At 42.2% G+C, this 20,587-nt stretch overlaps 1 protein-coding gene across 3 annotated transcripts in view; it reads left to right on the top strand.

Annotated features, from left to right (window-relative positions):
* GPRC5C (G protein-coupled receptor class C group 5 member C) overlaps positions 1-20,587 on the top strand; it is a 39,922-nt gene that overhangs the window by 1,499 nt on the left and 17,836 nt on the right. Inside the window, exon 1 of one of the 3 annotated variants that reach the window (XM_007419839.4) lies at positions 15,068-17,234. The exons of 1 other annotated variant lie outside the window; for it this stretch is intronic. The gene's annotated coding sequence lies outside the window, so the exon portion shown is untranslated. Of the gene's footprint in view, positions 1-15,067; positions 17,235-17,751; positions 17,857-20,587 lie in introns of those variants that run through there. One more of the 3 variants, XM_025164858.2, reaches the window with a different exon arrangement.

The following is a 20,587-nucleotide window of genomic DNA, read 5'->3' as shown; positions in this document are numbered from 1 at the left end:
AAATTCTAACAAAAGGAGATATACTGTACTAGAGACACCAATAAGCATTCTCTGCATAACTCCAACATTTACAGAAATACTAAAGTAAAAAAGGTTGTCCAAAATGTGCTGCCCTGCCCCCTGCCAAAATCTCTAGTGGAAGCAGAACATGTTCATAGTCGTAAAACATTGCTGCCAGTTAAGAAAAAGAGAATGTATGCTTGGAAAGTCTAATGCAATGTCCTACTTTCACTACTTGTTTTTTTTTAATTAAAGTTTGCTCAGTGTTGTGTTTTAGTTCCTTACTTTCCCATTCCTAATATAAAATACAGGGTAGTTCCACACCAATTATTTTTGTAATTCTTTTGAGAGCTGGTGTGAGGACCTGGTCTCCCCAAAGTAACCCCTGCGATGCGTTGGAGCATTTCAGCTGTGTTGGACTTTCGCTCCCATCATCTCCACTCAGATTGGTAAACATCATTCCGCGCACGAATAGGCTCACTGTCATTGAACAAAAGACAAATTATGGTGCAAAACCCTGGAACTTTAATGTACATACATAATTTGATATGGAGTTGTAGTTAATTATAAGAAACAGAATAAACTACACTTTTTGAAAGATTTGGTTTGGACACCTGCACTGGAAAATGGATTACAGGGCAATACAGACTGGCTGTGAACTGACATTAAGTTGCCAGCTGGCATGGCTCAGTTATTCTTCATGGGACAAAGCTTTTAAATGTGTCCTGATTGGGAACCTAAACATACTGTATATACTTAAGAATAAACCAAGAATTTTAGGCTCCAAAATACACACCAAATATTCGGTTCGGCTTATCTGTGGACCAGAGCTCAGATTTTTTAAAGCCTGTCGCGGTCTTAAAATTGTGCGGTTTATAAATGATAACAGAACAGTGTGCAGTTTCCCGCCTGTCACTGCGGTTAAACATTCAAGGTTTGGCTTATCCGCAGGTGATGCTTTTTTCATGGTACTTTGATTGAAATTTCGAGGGTCAGCCCATCTGTAGATGAGCTTTTCCGCAATTATATATTATCTATCTAGCTATATTTTTCGGCCTAGCGTTTTGTCCACAGGCGCAGGGTCCACTTTTTTTTGGATCAACTGAATGTTGATCCATTGGTTGCGACAGAAATTGTCTGACTGGCTTGTTGCCTGAGCCTGATATCATGGGCTGAAAGTGACTAGCCCAAAGTCACCCAGGCGGCTTCCGTGTCTAAGGCGGGACTAGAACTCACAGTCTCCTGGATTCTAGCCTGGAGCTTTAACCACTAGACCAAACTGGCCCTTCTGTTTGATGATATTTGATAATATACAAGTACTCCCTGGGTTAAGAACGCCAGGTTTAAGGATAAATGGAGTTAAGAATGGAGTCCTATAGTTAAGAATGGAGCCTGTTGTAGCAAAATTTGAGTTAAATACACAATGATTCAAGTTAAAGACACAATAGTTTGAGTTCATTACACAATACTGCTTATACAGTATTACACAATAAAACAGTTCCAGCTTTCATACAAATTAGACTTAAGGACAGACCTTGGGAAAGGAACTCATTCTTAAATTGGGGACTACCTGTAGATGATATTATTATCTACATTGTATGTATGTATGTATGTATGTACATATAATTTTCTGAATAGTAGAGGATTTGATTCTGAATTTAGCAGACATGACTTTTGTTAAATATACTTTCAAGATATTTAAAACACTGTAGTTATGTAAATAGCATATTAATTGAGTTGGACACAAGGCTTTGGTTTTAAAGTCTCTGCTTGGCAGAAGGCATTTAATTTTAAGGTCTGCTGATCCAACCAATTCTTGAAAAATGTCAGCTTTTATGGTCGTCAATCTAACAGCTGCTGAGTTTTGCTATTGTGGACAGCCATTTACTACTTTTTGGTAGGTGCAAATTCCAGCTTCAGATCTCACTGTCACAGGTTAAAATGGTCTCAGCAGGAGAAGAGGTCTGTCCTTGAAACTGGAAAATTGGCCTCGTCTGAGTCAGACCATGCTGGTGGTTTAGTGGGCCAGTGGTATGATATAAATACTTTGAAGCTTGTTTGTAACATGAAGGGCATGAAATGGTTTGGTGCCGGCTGTTAACTGGTCATTCCTGAAGTCCAGTGCAGTCCTGATGCCCAGCTCTGTGGCCACTCTTCCTCCCGTGGCACGAGGCCTTTGATGGTGTGTGCGGAACTCTCCTGGAATGTGCAGGCTTGTTCCAGTAGGTTCAGTGTTGGGGCAAGCTAGGGTCACACTCTTAGGAAATAAATCTGAGAGCTGTGGAAAAGAAATAATCTCACGGAAACAGCATGTGTCCTGGTTGCTGTTGGTGATGGGTCAGCACTTATGGCTGGCAGGAATCGCTGTCCCAGGCCAGATGCCGTTGCTGCTGCTGCTGCTGCTGCTGCGTAAGGTCGACTTTTGTTTTACAAGCAGCTGCCGCCAGACTGGTTGGAACGCTGTAGCACACAAGGTGTCCATGCCAAGTTGGAATGGGCCAGTTTGGGCACGAGAGGAGAAAGTAGGAAATGTACTGCCCTAGGTATTTTTCATAATATTTCCTGAAAACAAATCCTTGTAATATCCCTGTTCGCAGAGCCTCAGTTTCTTATCCTCCCACCCATCCTCTTATTGTGGAAGAACTTGCTTTATTCAGTTTGTTGGTTCAGTCACCTGTCATGCACTGACTTACAAGCAGCCTGAGAACTTTGGTTGCAGATAAAGCAGATCAATATAACTGCCAACGTATGTCATGCAAAGTGGGTGAAGGGCCATGGTGCTCGGGCATATCCTGTGGGGTCAAGTTCCACTTCTTTCTCCTGCCACCTCTCAAGATTTAACTTTGGAAAGCTAGGAGAGGGCACTCAGCAGTGATACACTCAATGCATGCATGCATGCATGTGTGAATACACACACACACACACATATACATACATACATACACACACTTATTACAAAGCATCCTGGAGAAATAATGATTTTTTTTTCAGTCAAGTAAATGGGGATTCTTGATCTATAGCTCGATCAATATGTTTTTGTTTTATATTCAAAATATAATAAAGAGGTCTAACATTGGTCTATGATTTGTACTCTGAACAAATTATACAGAGTCCCTTGGAGCGTATTTATGTCCTCTTGTTTGTGCACTCTTGATCCCATGTGGCTACTCCCTTTGGGGCAGATCTCTGATGTGAGTTGAGCATAATCCAGAAAGGTTAAAGTCTGTTCCATTATCTTCTTTTCCTAGCATTTGAAATTCACCAAAAGCATGGGAAGAGAGAAAAATGGCAATCTCAGACATGTGAAACATGCATCCAAACTATCTTAAACTGATTCTCTTGGCCAGAAGCTTTTATAGACAGTAGCATACTGACAACCAGGCTGCGCCACTGAATCCCAACCAGAGAGAGGACTTGAGTCCTGTTTGTTACTAACAGGAACAGTTTCTCTTTCTACATCATGGGTTTTATAATTTGGAGGAGTGCTATTGGAAATTCATATTCCCTTGAATTTGAACTACAGATCCCAAGATTCCTTGGGAAGAAGGAACAGAATTGCACTGTGCAAGTTAGTATCCAGTGTTACAGGCCATTCAAGATGGATCAAATGCATGCCCCAATTGCTGACCTTTGTTTTTCAGGAAAGTTGCCTTGTTTCTCCTGTCAGTGGGGACTTACTAATTTAAGAGAGTGAGGCCCTAGGGGAGTGGATGTGAGAGTGTAAATTTAAACTCTGTTCTGGCCACATTTAGTTCTTCTCTATCCCTACCCCCAGCACCGCCTCAGAATTTAAACTATTATAGCCCCTGCATCATTTTGCTATGCTACCTTCATCCCTTTTTAACGTGGTATAATCCACCAAAGGTGTCTTGCTACTGCCGGAGCCTTTCCTCAGCCAAAAAGTGTGCCCTGTTCCCAAGGAAATCTTTTAATCCTTAATGTTGCAACAAAGTGTGAAATACTCCTCCCCCCCCACCTCTCCTGATGTTGTGCACTTGCTTTAAGGCCATCTAGTTTAACTTAAACTAAAAATATTTGGGAAGTAAATAACCCGCAAAGTTGCTGGTGATCAGGAGAGTAGGAAATTTATGTTAAATCATTTTCTGTCACATAGTGGCCTCCAGCTCTGAGGGACTTCCACCATTATAAATTTCTCCAGGCAACATTGCTGGAGGGTTGTAGGAAGGAAAATCCAGCTGCAGGGCTGGAAGGCTGTGTAGAGCAAGTAACAAAACAGCAGAGAGGTAAGCTGTTAAATAAAGATGTGTCTCTGCTCACCACTTAACCAAAATGTATTGTAGAGCTAAAGAAGGGTAGTAGTGTGTGTAATGTGTGAACAGGAATTTGCTGAGAAAAAGACTATCAATGCAGAATTTGATTTTTATAGAATGATTTCTTGAATGTTTCTTTCTTTAACATTCTGCAGAAACCATGGAATTATGATGATGATGATGATGGAGATGATGATGATGGACTGTAACTCTGATTACCTTCAGAATATTGTTCATGATGGTTGGAAATGATGGGAAATGGATCCAGCCACATCTGCAGGGCTACATATAAACCCCACCTGCAAAGGTTTTTCTACATATTATAGTAAGAGAGCAGAGGATTTAGAAAGGTGTGGGAATTGAGTGAATTCTGATTGTGCCACTCTTCTGATACTATGATCTATACCAGTGTTGTCCAAACTTGGCCACTTTAAGATGAGTGGACTTCAACTCCCAGAATTCCCCAGCCAGCCATGCTGGCTGGGGGATTCTGGGAGTTGAAGTCCACTCATCTTAAAGTGGCCAAGTTTGGACAACACTGATCTATACATAGATATAGTGTAAAATAAGCACCCTAGGTGATCATAATATAACACTTCTCTGCCTTTTGTGGGTCTATTATTATTGTTGTATGGGGGACGCGGTGGCGCAGCAGCTTAATGACGCTGAAAGTTGACGGCCAGAAATGGTCGACACTTCAGTGGTTCGAGCCTAGCTCCACGCAGCAGAGCGAGCTCCTGCTTCCTCCCCAGCTCCTGCCAATCCAGCAGCTTGAAAACTTACGTGAGTAGAGAAATGGGGACTCTCATTCCGGTGGAAGGAAAAATGCTGGCGGCGCCTTGCAAAAGTTGCCGGTAATGCGGAAGCCACGCACGTCTGAAAAAGGCGTGAAGCAATGGAAACCCCACCTCCCTGCACTTGCCAGCTGGGCTCTGCTCTAGGAAGGAGGCACTGGCAAACCACTTCCAAAACACCTTGCCTTGAAAACTGCAGGGACTCGTCCAGGCAGTCGCTGCAGAATCGGTAACGATTGAGTGCGGATATATATATATATATATATATATATATATATATATATAGTAGTATAGTGGTTAAAATGTTGTCCAGGTATCAGAGTTCAAGCCCATAATCAACCACGCAAGCTCACTGGATGACTTTGAGTGAACCACTCTCTTGGCCCAATTTACCTACCTCTTTTTTTATACATATAAATGTTATTAAAAGTTTCACAAAGAACATAAAAACTAACACAAACTAATAAAGAGTAAAAAGAGCGAAGAAAGAAAACAAGAAGAAAGAAGTGAGAAAAAGTACAAAAAGAGAGAACAAAAAGAAAAAGAAGAAGCTTCTGATTTGCAGCAATTGTAAGAACAATTACAAAATGAACTCTTACTCTATGATTACCAAAAAAACCTCACTTTTTATATTATCCATTTTTTTTCCTAATCATCAAAACCACAAATCACAAACCCAATTTACCTATCTCATTGGATGGTTGTCGAGGAGGGAACGCTGCGTATGCTGCCTTGAATGGATGTGCTTATACAGGTATTTAAAGACTGCCCACTACAACAAGGCTATCTACATAAAACATTTAAATGACAGGAGGAAAACAGTAGTCCAAGAGCCCTTGTACATCCCCACGTGTACGCCCTGTGGAACAACTGAGTTTTTTTTTATAATAACTTTATTAAATTTTAAAGAACAGAAAGATAAAAACTAACAAGAACAATAATATCAATAAAGAGAATAGTTTTAAAGCCATCTTTAAGGAGGATCCAGGAGTTTTTGGCGGAAAGCTGAGGTTTTGAATCTAACAAATAAAAAAAGTAATAAAATAATAATAAAATGCAGCCTTGCACATTCAGCCAGTGAAAAAAACAAGTGCTAAAATGGAATTACAGGAATTGGGGAAGGAAGATTTTGGAGGAAATAGTCTTTTTCAAGGGCAATTACTCCAAAAGGCAGTAGGAGTTGAAATTATGAGTACAGCAAAATGTGTTTCTCGCTACTTGATCAACGTTTAGGGATTATTCTTGAGCTGCAGAAAGCGCAAAAGCTAAATTACTTCCCATCTGGGTGATTATTGGATTCATATGGTATGTTGGGTTAGTGTCCTTTGTATCTGGCAGGGCTCTTATGCCTTTAACATTCCATGGGAGGGCAGCTCGTGTTCAGCTGACATGGGTTGGTGTGTGTTGTCAATAACACAAAGGTAATACTGCTCAGACAACAGCTGGTTAATTTCTTGCAACACTAAGCTAGAGCTGAAGGAGCCCACACTTCTTACCACTACATGAAATTCTGTTGTTTTTTCCCCCAGCATCCTACCAGCACTATTTCCACTGGGGGTGGGGGGAAGGACTATATATCAAGATGTGTGGCTTGATATCATCCATGGTTTCCAAGCTCCTAAATGCATTTCTTTGTTCTAGAATGCAGCAGAATCCTGTCTCTGCTTCTGCCCAGACTAGTCTGACTTTTGCTCAACTTCAGGTTCCATAGCTTCTGATTACATTGTTAGGAAGAGCGTTGTCAGATAAGAGGTGTGCTCAGCAAAGAGTTGCCCCTCTGATTTGGGTCAAACAAGTGGAACTGTACCTTTTTCTTTTAACTGAGCTGTTTGTAGCATTTATGGTTCTGAAAAGAAGCTTTCTTGTCACTTCTTTTCCTTGGCATTTTTAAGGCTGGTATACCAGCTATGTCCCTTCCTTAACTAGTCAGATTTAGCAACAGTTATTCATATCTTGGTTACATCTCATCAGGGTTCTCTTTTTACTTGGAAAGTGTTTAGAAGCTCTAACTGATACAAAATGTGGCAGCTGGGATGATAGGCTGCCAAATGTTACTAGGACCATATGATGCCCATGTTAAAAGATCAACACTGGTTCCCAGGCACAATTTAAGGTGTTAGTGAAGCTACTAATTAGCTTGGGCCTAACTATCTGAGGAACCTCTTCTTCCACTAAGAATCTGTCCAGATGTTTACATGTGCAGGAAACTCCCAGCTTTCACAGGGTTGTTTCTTGGCACACAGGCGAGGGCCTTTCTCTGCTTCATTCCCAAGCTACGGAACACCATCCCTACAAGCTGCCCTCTTTGCCTGTTGAAAAGCAACCAGGCATATTTCTTCTGCCAGGCTTTTCATTGTTGTAGATTTAATATGGTTCTAATCTTTTGATTTTGTATGTTTGCACTTTTAATTTTTATCAGTGTTAGCCATCGGTGTTCAGTGCAAATATAAAAGCGGAATATAAATGAACGCATGCCCACGTACCCTATCTACCTTCCCTTCCCCTCCCCCCTGCAGGCATGTATTCATATTTTCTCCTTTGCCATATAGTCCTCTGAATGCCCTTAAAAAGCATGACACTGACCATGTAATCATGATATATTGGTAAAGGCAGAGATACATAGTGAAATCAGAGGTAACAAGGTGGTGAAGAACAGTTTACATATTATGTGCACTTTCTGTTGTAGAATTTTCTTACTGTTGCTTCCTTTGATCTTATGCAACTCAAGCATATTTGGCTGGACCTCCAAAACTATCCATCCGGCATGTTTGGCTGATACCTTCAGGTGTAGCTGGGGAAGATCTTCAAGAGTTTCTCTTGCACCTTTCAGGGGAAACGCGACCTTTGTATCCCAACCATGGCACATAAAATGTATGAGAATCAGTTTTGACTAAATCAATGATGAGTAAAAATAAGAATCAGTGTTGCATATAATGTGTGTAATAGCAAGTTTTGCACAACTTGCACAAAAATAAATGCTATAGCTCATATCTTGTACCTGAAATGATTCAGGAGTGGCTCTGAGTCACAGGGGTTTGTAATGTCATTCTTTTGAAATTATGTAGGACCCAGGGATGCAAAAAAGTATGGCCTGGAGCCCACCTGTGGCCCCCCAGCTTTCTTTGTGGGGAGTGTTTATGGAGTTTTGAAGGGAAAAAGCTATAACTTAAGCCTTACAAATATTTAAGAAAGGGACCCTTTTTGTCCCTTAGATCTCCTGACCACCTAAATTCCTAGGTCAGCCCTCCTACTCTTCAAAATGCCATTCAAAGCCTGATTCATTTGCTGAGTTATGCAACCCTGATGCAGAGTTTTTGTTTCTGAGATTCTCATTGATCAGTTGACTACATCTCTTCACTTCAAACTGCCTGCCCAAGATGAATGGACAGTCAGCTTCTCTTCTGAATGAAACTATGCTGGCTGCTCTTGGCTTATTAACTTCCAGAAGCATTTGGAATATTAAAAAATAAATGTTGGGTTTTGTTCCAGTCCAAATCTACAGTTCTTATTTTTATCATATTCCTGCAGGCATTTGTACTCTTTAGTTAAAATGGGGATTTTTGTTTTTGCTCTATTTTCTGCTTCCATTCAGTTTCCCTAAATAATTATTTGTCCTATTTAAGTAGTCACTCAGTGTGTTCTAGAAGTACCTTTAAACAGAAATCTATGTTTTATTTTCTTCTATCAGGTTATTCTGACTTACCTCTACCTTCATAAAGGCTTGACATAGTTTCTGGTGCTGCCAGGGTGGAACCTGCCTGTACTTTAAATCATTTGCAAATCATGCTATGTCTTGTCTTTTCAATCTGTGACACTGTACTGGATTTATCCATTGAAATGGATTGGCAGGAAGTTTGAGACAGAATAATCAGAAACTTTATGAAGAATAGTCTCAGCCATGAAAATTCACTGGATGACTTCAGTCACTATTTCCCCAGGCCAGGTGTGAGGAAGATGGGAGGAGAAAATCCTGTGTACTTTACCTTGAGCTCTCGGAGGAAAGATAGGATATAAATCTAATGAATGAATAGCCTGAGATGGGATATAAATCTAATGAATGAATAGTGAATACAATTTGTGGTGGGTACTTCATCATCAAATCCTAGCTGTAGGGACAAGTAACCAGACCAGGTATGCCAAGGCAAATTGATCTTAAGTGGCCTTCCTCAATCTGGCTATCTCCAGATATGATGGATTTGTCTAACTGGCAAAACTTCTCCAGAGATGTTGCCTGTCATCTACAACATGACATTCTTTAACTGGAAATGCTATTGATTGGATCTGAGATCTTTGGTGCTGTACTAGTGAGCAATAAGGCTTTTTCTGAATGGCCCTTAATATGCTAGTACTGTATAGTTACAGTGCCTTTATTGCTAAGCTCTCTTCTGCTTCAGCAATGAGACCAGAAACTGGTGCTGGCCTCACATGTCTAATGCAGGACAACTTCAGAAAAGTGATTGGCAGATTCCCTGCTGGTGGGAAAACACAATAACTCTCCCTAAAGGAGGCAAGTTTTGACAGATGGCTAGACCATCTGTCAAAACCTGAACTTCAGCTAGCTGATCCATGTGAGTGGAGGGAGGGCCCTGTCCAGTAAAGTAGTCAAGATTCACCACTCCTCATCCAGATCGGGCATAGCAGCATTGAAGCTGCTCACTTCTTGTAGGGGAGGATGGGTGCACATTGCCCAGTAAAGCATGTAATTCTCTACTTTACTGGGCAAAATGCACAAACCCCATCTCACTCAAGGTAAAGCTGCTTTTGCACAAGATCACTAGGTACATTAAAAAAAAGAAGAGCTGTAACAACTTAAGTGGCAGAACATTCCTGAATTAAGCCAGTTCTCTTAATGGAGAATACAGTATATTGAGAAGTTCTTGAATCAGTACTGTTGTGCTCTGGGAATTGCCTGTCAGGGCATTTCTAAAACTTTGTCTAGTGGTTTCACATGACACTTATGGGTGTGTAAAAAATGCTCCAACTTACAGGGATCCTCAATGCCTTTCAGGGATTCTTTTTTATACATGCATTTAGCACTGTCTCATGAGACCATTAGAATAGTCCACAATGGAATGGGCTGCCACATAAAGTTATGAATTCTCCTTTTTTTGTTGTTATTGAATAAACAGACGCTGGATGGTCCTCTGTCAGAAATGGTGCAGTGAATTCTGCATTGAGCAAGGGCTTGGATTAAATCATCCCTAAGGTTCCTTCCAGTGGTTTGTGAAGCACCAGTCAGACTTTATGTGGGCAGATTTCTCTGTGGAAGCCCTGTTTGTCCTGGTGCCAAAGCCAAAATTACCATGAAGGAAGCTCCAACACAACCAGAGGAGAGAGGGCATATCCGTAGCCATCAAAGGTATCCAGTAGGATCTGGGCAGAGCACAGCACTGGCCACATTAGAACCCATATCAAAGATGCTGCTCCTGCGGTGTGACTCTTACATTCTCAATAGTCGTCTTCTTTATTTGCTTGGTTAGAAGCATGTGAATGGCCAATGGAATAAGTATCAGTTGATCATACCAATTGATACATGGCCAATGCGAAAAATATAACCCTAGAGGTTTGCCTATCTTAAGTCAAAGCAGAGGAAAAGTTTGTCCACGAGAGTTTCTGAATATATGCCAGCAACCCCTGATATTTTAATCTTTTGTCCTTCAGTTGGGCCAGAAACATATTCAATCTGATATAAAGAGGACATGAAGTTGATGTAAAGAGTACTGACAATTGTACATTTTAAGTCACCAGGGATTGTGAAATAAAGTTTTCATCCTGCTCTATCTCAGATAGTTATTATCAAGCTACAAACTTGATAATAACTATTATCATAAGAACTATTATCATAAGAACTGAGAAGATTTGCACATTACATGCTACTGAAATGATTGAGGAAATGATGATGATGATGCTGGAGGAAAGCAGGTGAAATTGTATGTTTCATGGCAAAATGTTTTAGTTCTATTTGAATGGAAATGTGACTGAATATTCCACATTGTTTTTGCATTGAGATAGGAGTACCCTGTACAATTTTGTTATTGTATATGTTAACCTTGGAGCCCAAGTTGCTTCCTGCTGGGTAATATTCCACAGGAATAGGACAGGATTAAAAATATTAGGATTTCCAGCAGAGAAGGCCAATGAGCTATGGAGCAATTTAAGACCAGGATCAGTTTAGGATCAGAGCCAATTCATTTGAGGTCATCTCTCAAGGGACTACAAATGTGTCCTGACAAAACTCCACAAGCTTGGCTGACTGGTGTTCTGTGCATCAATGTTCACTTAAATGTTGTCCTCGTCAGCAGCAGCATCAAATCCAGCAATGGGAATAAACTCTGCTGTCAGCACAGATATTCTGACAAGACTTTTCTTCATATGCTGTCCAACTGCCTGCCTTCTACCCTTCCCCACAAACATGAAAACGTTAACATAATGCATTAATTAATTCTTTGGCCAATGCATTCATGCCTGAATGGATATGATGCCATAGCCAAGATGGGAAGCCAGCTGTGATCGAGCATTATCATCCAGCCCAAGAACTAGAAGATGACCATCAAGGCTGACACTGTCATCCCAAAAATGAGAATTGGAAAACTGTCATGAAAAAGGTCAGGGACTGCAAATGTCCTCAATGTGTCTTTCTACCAGATGTGTTGAGAGTGCAAAAATACACAGTCTCCTTCCACGCTTTTCTAAGTGCCTGAAACCTCAACAAAATCCATTATAAAGAGCCTGTAGGTAGGCAAACTTCAAGTCAAACATGAGCATCTGTGGGGGAGGCAAGTAAGAGGCAAATGATGAAAAGTTAATTTCAATGTCACCTCCATCTCTTTTGCTCATGTGTCACAATGTGGTATGCAAATATGAAAGGGGTGGAAGTTACACTGGGATACCACAATGCAAGTTTAGTTATTCTGATGAAATTATGACTTGCCCCAGATGCCTCTGATGTCAGTCAGCTAATGACCAACACCGTCTAGTTGTCCCAAAACATATACATTAAACACAACTCAAGTCACTGCCAATATGAAATGATGGCTCAGCACACCACATGGGAAAGGATCACTAAGTATTCTTTAAAAAGTCTGGCTTTTCTAACCTAGAGGAGGGAAATCTAATAGAAGAGAATATATGTAGCTCAGGGTTGAACTGTAGAGTCCTTGATGCTCTCTGAGCTTGGTTGTTTGCTTGTAGATGTTTCATTACCCAACTAGGTAACATCATCAATGCTGGTGAGGGTGGGGTTTGCTTCCTGCTTATATACAGTAGCTTGCCCTGTCAGTGTTGGTGGGGGTGTGGTTTTCTTCTTGGTAGTTCCTTGATTAGGATATTGTTTTCTGCTTGTTTGTCTGGTGTTAAACCCTGCTTATCTGGGTGTTGGCTGCTGGAAAGAATGTGTTCTGGACTTTTTGTTTCCTTCTTAGCTTTTTTAATTATTTCTTTTGAATGGTGTGTAAATGTGGTTTATCTCTATGTGTCTATTGATGGCTGATTTGTCTGAATGTGAAGCTTCTAGGAATTCCCTAGCGTTTTTCGGATTTAGCTTGATCTAGGATGCTCAAAATTTCCCAGCTGAAACTATGGTTGAGTCTGTCCATGTGTTGTGAGATTAAGGAGTTTTCATTGTGTCTTCTGACTGCTAGTTGGTGTTCATGGATATGCTCTGCTAGTCTTCTGTCTGTCTGTCCTACATAGTGGCTATTATAGTCCTTACACTGTATGTTGTAGATGATTCTTGATTTTTCATCTTGGGCTACTGGGTCTTTTGGTTTATTTAAGACATTTTGGAGGGCTTTAGTTGGTTTGTGTGCTACAATGATGCTGTGTGGTTGTAATAGACTGTTGTTTTTTTCTGAGATGTTAGTAGTGTTATCCTTTTCATAGCTTCTGTTGGTTGTGCTGTAGTGGGTTGAGTAGTCAGGCACTTTCTGATAAAGTTGCGTGGGTATTCATTTTGTTGGAAGATGTTGCAGAGGTCATCTGTTTCCTTCTTCTGCTGTTCTGGGTTGCTGCAGTGCATTTCAACTCATCTGACTAATGTCCTTACCCAGCTACTCTTGTGGGAGGTTGGGTTGTTGCTTTGGTAATGGAGCACTTGGTTACTCGATAGACTTGGGTTTCTAATTTGCTGTCGTTTTCTCTGCTGATGAGGATATCCAGGAAGGATAGTGTGTTGTTGTTTTCTTCTTCCCTTGTGAATTTTATACCTCTGAAGATATTGTTGATTGTTTCTCTAGTTGTTCCTTTTTTATAATAATGAAGGTGTCATCTACATACCAGATCCATACTTTTGGATGTATGTGGGGAAGTGCTAGAATTTCTAGGCCTTGCATTACAGTCTCTGCTATGAGTCCTGAGAGTGGGGTTCCCATGGGTGTTCCTCTGATTTGTTGGTATATTTGTCCATCAAACTGAAAGTAGGTAGTGAGGCAGAGGTTGATGAGGTCCATGATTCTGGGTATTTTGATCTTTGTGTATTTGGCTAGGTCGGGTGTGTTGTGTAGTACTGGAAAGCTGCCACAAGCCCATCCTGCTATGGAGTGAGTGAGCCATAACCTGTGCCATACTATTGCATCATTCAGTGGGCCAATTTATCCTAGTGATTTCCCATTAGCTGTGGTCTTGCCTAGAAACTTTAACTTAGTAAATAGGTTTGAGTGCTACATCCATTTGCTGAAGACTGATACACTCAACAAGATGCACATACCCCTGCGATAGCAACACTTTATTGGCATTATTGATTACAAAATTATGACTATGAACATGAGTATTCTTATTTTAATACAAATTTATTATCCTATAAAACTTAAAGACAGCAAAACATAGTGGGTACAGTTAAGTGCAAACCAGTAGAAATAAAGAATGAAAAAAGAATATTGGCTAAACATTTTAACATGTTAAAATGTAACTTAGCTTGGATACTTTTGCTAAAACCCAAGCAGGTCTAAAAGCTTGAGCCTAACATACGAGCAGGGACTGCTGGCACTCAGAAGATGCTGGGGAACTGAGCTTTCGCCGCAAAAACAGGTCGACGCTGATCATGAGGCCTGTGGCCCTAACCTTCAGGCCTGTGGGCTGCCATCCACATGGGGCAAAGGAAACAAAATTAGTACCAATTTTAAATCAAAAAACCCCAAGAGGACTAGATTAAGCAGATGTAAGTGGAACCACTAAAGAACAAAAGGCCATAACCTTTTAACAAGAAGGAAGACAGAGAACAAGGAAGTGATGACCATGAAGGAAAAGAGGCACAGAAATGGCAGGGCAATAAACTGGAATTAGGAGGCAAAAACAAAGCAGGTTCACAGGGTATCCTGTATCAACATGAACTGCAAAAAGGTCGCCAGGATATTTACTTATTTATCAAATTTCTAGGCTGCCCACCTCCAAAAGAACGCTGGGCAGCTTCACCAAATAAAAACAGAAGGAAAACATTACAAAAAGAGCAACAGTTGCCCCAAGGAAATAAAATACACTCCCTACATCAGCCCCAGCCTAAAGGAGCCCATCAAACTCCTTAACCCAAGGTCTGAGGACAGAACCAAGTATTTAGGTATTTCTTTTATAAAAACAAGAGATTGCCTTCATCTCATCCTCACTGCCCACAGCACAGACAGTTTAATGTTATCTTTAGTTGTCTGGCTTTAGAGTAGTATTTTCCCTCTTCTTCCAGCACCATTTTGGCAGTGGATACCATCTAGTATGCTTGATCGACAATGGGGTTGCAGACGTGATGAGGAGTTGGGACCTGGCCAGCTCCTGTTATCCACTTCAGGCTGCTATGGGCAAGACTCTCCTTTGGTCACTGACTTCTATGGCCATTTTGGCTTGGGCTACAAGAGAGAAGAAACTGGACACTTGAGATGCTTCTATGGATCTCAAGGGTCCAGTCTCTTCTCTCTTGTAGCCCAAGCCAAAAGGTAAGGCCTGACCAGCACTTTTTGAAGTGCTTGTCAAGTTTTATGGGGACTTCTTATAGATATGGGTTTAATGCTTTTCTGAAAGAGCATTAGAACCAATTTAAATCAGGAAAGAGAGCCAGGTTTTGACAGCTGTGTGTTGCTGGTTTTGTCACCAATGAGTTTATTACAGGTTTTCTGTTGTCAAGAGAGAGTTTGATATGACCATCCTTTTTACAGTTTTTATTATTTAGGGAGGGGGGCCTATTGCAGGAGGGCATGGAGGAGCAGCATTGGGCGAAGAGGGGTGTAAACATCCCTGACACTCCTCTTAACCCCCCTTTGTGTTAGTTGGGCTATTTCTGAACACGGTTTGAGGGTTCTTTTGAAAGAATGGTCAAGGCTGGCTGGTTGCAAGTGCCCAGTGCCCTTCTTTCACCCAGCACGTTTCCTTTTCATCATTCAACATTAACAGATATCACCAGCTTTTAAGTATACTTTTGCATACTCTCAAAATCTCTGTTCACTGATCTTCTTTGTCTTTGTGTTTTTTGAGAAAAGTCAGTTCCAGGTGTGTTAAAAGATCTTCTAATCTCCATATTAGGAAGTGAAATAGAATCAGAAATGTTGTTTAAGGTTATATTGTTGCATTATATCCAAGTTTTCATAAAATATTTTAAGGACGGTTTAAAAATCTGAGTTAAATTAAAACCCAATTTAAATATGTTCAAAAATGAAATGTGTTCAACTTTATGTTTGAACAGTTTAATCATGGGTTTTTATCTGCTCTGCCAGAAAGCTTTTCTGGAGGTAGATGCTGAACCATCCTTAAGGCCCTATGATAGCCAGAAAGCTTAGAGACACGTGTAGAAGGCAGTAGGGTCACCCAAGGAAGACTAGTTCCTCCCTGCTTGCCAACTATGGGCAATACAGCAGACAAACCATAGGAGAACTACCTACAACCTCAAAAAAGACTTTACATATCCAGTGCTTCCAAATTCTCCTACTTTGCCCCATTAGGCCCAGTGCACACTTCTTTCTATTTCCTGCTCCTTTACGTAACTATGCATTTCAGAAATCATTCCTGAACCATGTCTGCATCCCCAAACACTCCATGCCAGCCAGTAATTGAATATACCAATGCTCCCTGGGACAAATCTGCATTTCTTAGCAATGGTATATGATATTCTATTACCAGTGGCACTGTCAGTGTATGGACTTTGGTTGAATTCTATGTGCTTCCCTGATAGACAGATTGCCATCTTTCCTGCTCTAGTTCGTGTAATTGGGCTGTTGACCTCAGGATGACTAACAGGTAAACAGGGCAGACAGGTCCCACCCCACCCCTTAGAGCCAGCAGTCTTCCTTGTTTCACTGAGTGCTGTGGAACAGGGGGTGGGGTGTGATGCATGGGAAAGGATTGCTGTTTGAGTCTAAGCCACAAAGTGGACCCTTAAAATATCAAGGAAATGCGAGGGTCAACACCAGGATCTTTTTAACACCGAAGCTGAACAACAGCAGCAATTTTATACAGCTCCTCTGAGGCTATGCAGAGTTCTCCAGGAATTTCCTCACCGTAGGCGTTTTGTGAAACTAGACCGAAAACCAACCAGCCAGCGCGTCCATCTGGAGTCCAACCAACCAACCTATCAACCAACCCCCAGTACCCAAATCTTTCCACTCCTGAGATGGGATTTGTTGTCTCGGCCTGAGTACAACGCAGAAAGAGGGAAGAGGCGTGGATGAAACCAGCGGGAGCGCCAGCCACAAAACCAGGTCTGGAATTGCGGCGCCACAGAGAACCTGGGCAGGGATGAGCCGCGGGAGGCGGGACGGGCTGCTTGTACGTAAGGCGAGAGCTGGGTTACTCGACGCACAAAGATTTCTCCGGAGCCGCGAGCGGGGCAACGGAGGTGATTTATTAGCCTGCAATCTGGTTGCAAAGGGCTGGCCGAGGGCCTGATAAGCACCCTGAATGGAGCTTGATGTCACGGCAGTGTCGGGCTGGTAGCTTCCCAGAGCAGAGAGCGAGGGAGCGTCGCGCGAGGAAAGGAAGAGCTTTCTCAGCCTCACCTCCCACCCCCGTCGGTCCCCAGCCCCGCCACGACACGCCCCCTGCGCCGGCTGGCTCAACTTTCGGGTCGGCCGGGGGGAGGAAGGGCCCCGGGGGTGGCCAGGCTGCCAATCCCGCCGGGTGCCGAGCCCCGCGAGCAGCAGCGTTGAGCTTCGGCCTCTTGGGCGGGAGGAGCGCCTCTTCGCCCTACCTAAAGCAGGTAAGCGCCGGGCTGGTTCCTCGCGGGAGACGCGGGTTCTGCTCTTCTGCGGAGAGCGCCGGCGGGGGGAGCTAATTGACAGCCTCGCCTCGCCCCGCCCGGTCTCCAGGAGTTTGGCACCTTCTGCTGACCCCAGAAGACAACTTGGGGCGTGAAAAGGGGGTCTTCGTTTCTTTCAGAAGCGGCGGCGGCGGCGGGGGCGAGGGGGAGGAATACCCAAATACAAAGCACCTCCCCGCTTCCTGTTAGAACGCTCTCCTTCTTTGCTTGTGCTTCGAAGGAGCTGGTACGGTCAGATAATCTTAGCACATGACAGAAGTATGCAGCCGTTGGATGGACCCAGCACAGTTCTTTCGTTCTAAAAGTATAACTGAGGGTGATACTGAGGGGGTGTGTGGGCGCTTAAGTACGTATATGCGTTTGGATTTTCAGAGGTTTGTTCTTCTTTTTTTTAAGCCCATCCACGGCAAAGAGAGGTTTGAAGCTTTAAAACAAATCGGGAGCATTCTTAATGTTTGTTTCAACAGTGTGATTGAAAGAGGAAAGCAAATAGCCCCTCCCGAAAAGGTTGTTAAGAGCACCCAGGAGCTTAATACTGCGACTAGGGGTGGACATTTGCAAGGTAAAATAGGAATTCTTTAATGGTTGGTGTTGTATTTCTCTCTCTTGCTCCCCCTCCCTCTCTCTATATGTACATATACACACACTCACACAAGTATGCACATATTCACAGCAGAGGGGATTGAGAAATGCAGCTGCTGTTGAATTTGGAGCAGAAGATCCCAGATTCAGGTTCCTGCTCAGCCCACATCAAACCTTTTGGCTGGCTGGAGCTGTTATCAGGATGAAATTGAACTCTCATACAGTGTATGTTATCCCTAGGACATTGGGAAGAAAGGGATACTACAAATGTGACCGAGAATTTCCTTTCTTTTTTTTTAAGCCTCTTGGTGCTACTTCATGTTGCCAAGGAAGGGCGGATAATTGTGATGAGTTGGCTTTAAGAACCAAAGTACCTGGATAGATCCTCTTTTTGGTTTCAGGAAGAAGGAGTCCTGTGTTACAACTAGGGAATTGTATTACTGTACTAAGATATAGAACTCTTGAGTTCAGGCAAGGATTTACAAGGGTTGTGAGTTAGCCAGAGAAGAACACTTGCTTTTTGCCTCTCCTCTGCAAACAAAAATGTATTAAATAAACTGGGAGCTTTGGATTCTTGACCAGGGGTACAGGGCTTTTTGAGGCTAAGTGGCTGAAGTAGGAATCTGTGTTTGCGTGTGTGCCTTTGAGTCAGTGTTGACTGCGGGTGAGTGCCTGGACTTTCTTGGCAAGGTTTCAGAAGTGGCTTGCCATTGTCTCCTTTCTAGGACTGAGAGAGAGTGGCTGGCCCAAGGTCATCCAGCTGACTTTGTGCCTAAGATGGAACTAGAACTCATGGGCTCCCGGTTTCTAGCCTGTTGCCTTAATCACTACACCAAACTGGCTCTCTCAAAGTAAGAATCTATAAGCTACCAAAAGCCCTTTCCATGCCTTTATCAAGTCCCCTTCTCAAAATACTGTTTAGTGGGTAACATTGCAAAATTGTTCAGTTGCTTTGATATCTGAAACCATCAAAGAGGGAAGAAGAGTGCAAGTCTCCCCCAGTCTGGTACCCTCCATATATTTGGTCTATAACTCTTGTCATTTCTGACTTTCAGCCTTAGTGGCTGAGGCTCATACGAGTTGCAGTCAAAACCATCTGATGAACATCCATTGAGGAAGGCCAGTGTGTGTGCTCTTGGAATTAGGCCGACAAATAATGACCAGATACCTCCAGTCAAAACTCTGGACGGTTGTCAACCTCTCAAAGCCAGTCTGCAGAATTTAGGCTACCATAAACTGTCAATCACAACCTATTCTAGCCTGCAATAGTGGGTTATGAATTTGCTCTAGAATTTGCACAACCAGACATAGTTTTTAAAATGTTTCATACTGGCTAGGATGTTTTGGCTATGTTACATCACATACTGAAACACAAACCAGGCAACTATATTTCAGTCTTGTGTGGTATATGAATCCAGCCATTGAGGTTAATTTCCTGTTCATTGTATCAGGCTAACCCAGTAAATTGAATTATAGTTCAGTTAATTTTAGATAAGCATGGTGTGTGAACACAGCCATTATTTGTTATACTCAGCTGTACTTTTTTGAGTTAACTAAGTTTTCACTAAACTCAGTTTCTGGAAGTTTAATATATATGTTTTATTTATTTTGAGCAGAATTCTAAATCGGAATAATCTTTGCAGGAAGATGCTGATAATTTATCTGTGTTTTTAGGGAGAGGATGTGTCCTCCTGCATGCATCTCTTCATCACCCCCTGTCCCACAATATCAGTATTTCATTTCTGTTTACTGCTGATTATATGGCCATCACTTGCTATTTCCACTTTTGCCTAAGCTGGCCAAACCTGCACAGTCTTGCTAAAGACTGAGTCTGGCAATCAAGCACGTTTAAGATCAGATTGTTGCTTTTTCCTAAGACATCCTTGTGGGTTTGGAGCCATGGAGAAAAGGGTCCCTGGGATCTATAAGATATCCTATGGCATCCTTTTCTCCCATGCTGGCCAAAAGAAATAATTGCTCGCTTCTTCCTCCTTCCCCTGCCATTTCCACCTCTGCTGCCTACTCCAGCGTCTTAACTGGAAATATCCAACCCTCTTGGGACAGAGCCAGTAGTCACTTCCAGGTGCCTTGGAAATGGTGCCTGTTTCCTGCAGAGGTGTGAATCACAGAAGAGGGGAATTTCTGGGTCTTTGCAGTTTGGGGGTTGTTCTACAGCTTGCCTGTTGCCTTGGAAAGAAAAACAGTCCATGGAAATAGAGCAACTTTTCCAGTTATTTCTTTACTCCCTGAACGCTGATTGGTGGAAAAGTATATTTGTGTGTAACTGTACTTACTTTGTGTTGCCTGTGGATGCAATGAAAGGCAACTCACTAAAGCCTCTGGGACAATGTATCATTTGGTGCAAGTGGAGAAGTTGAACAGAAGTGTTTAATAAGAATGTACTGTGCCTCCTGGCCTGCCATGGAAACCAGATGTCAGAACTGTGGCTTCACATAGGCCCTTGATGCTGTTCCCCTCAAGCAATGTTTCCAACCTCCCCCTTTTAAAATGCCACATGTCATTTGCAAGGAGAATCTGGGAAAAGAGGTCCATGAAGCTCAGACCTTTAATCCATCTGGAGCAGCACTGCCTTTTCCAACAAGCAGGGGATTTCAAACCCATTACTCCTGCTAAGTGAAGATGTGCGGATGCATCCTCCAGCTTTCTCACAATGAAATAAGTGTGCTAACATGGATCTTCAGATCATCCCT

The sequence above is a fragment of the Python bivittatus genome, unplaced genomic scaffold (genome assembly GCF_059951505.1).
Source record: "Python bivittatus isolate LINGU-HERP-01145 unplaced genomic scaffold, Pbiv_v1 ctg000220_np1212, whole genome shotgun sequence".
In the NCBI taxonomy this organism is placed as follows: domain Eukaryota; kingdom Metazoa; phylum Chordata; class Lepidosauria; order Squamata; family Pythonidae; genus Python; species Python bivittatus.
Note: the sequence above shows the minus strand (reverse complement) of the source record. Positions and strands in the feature narration are given on the sequence as shown.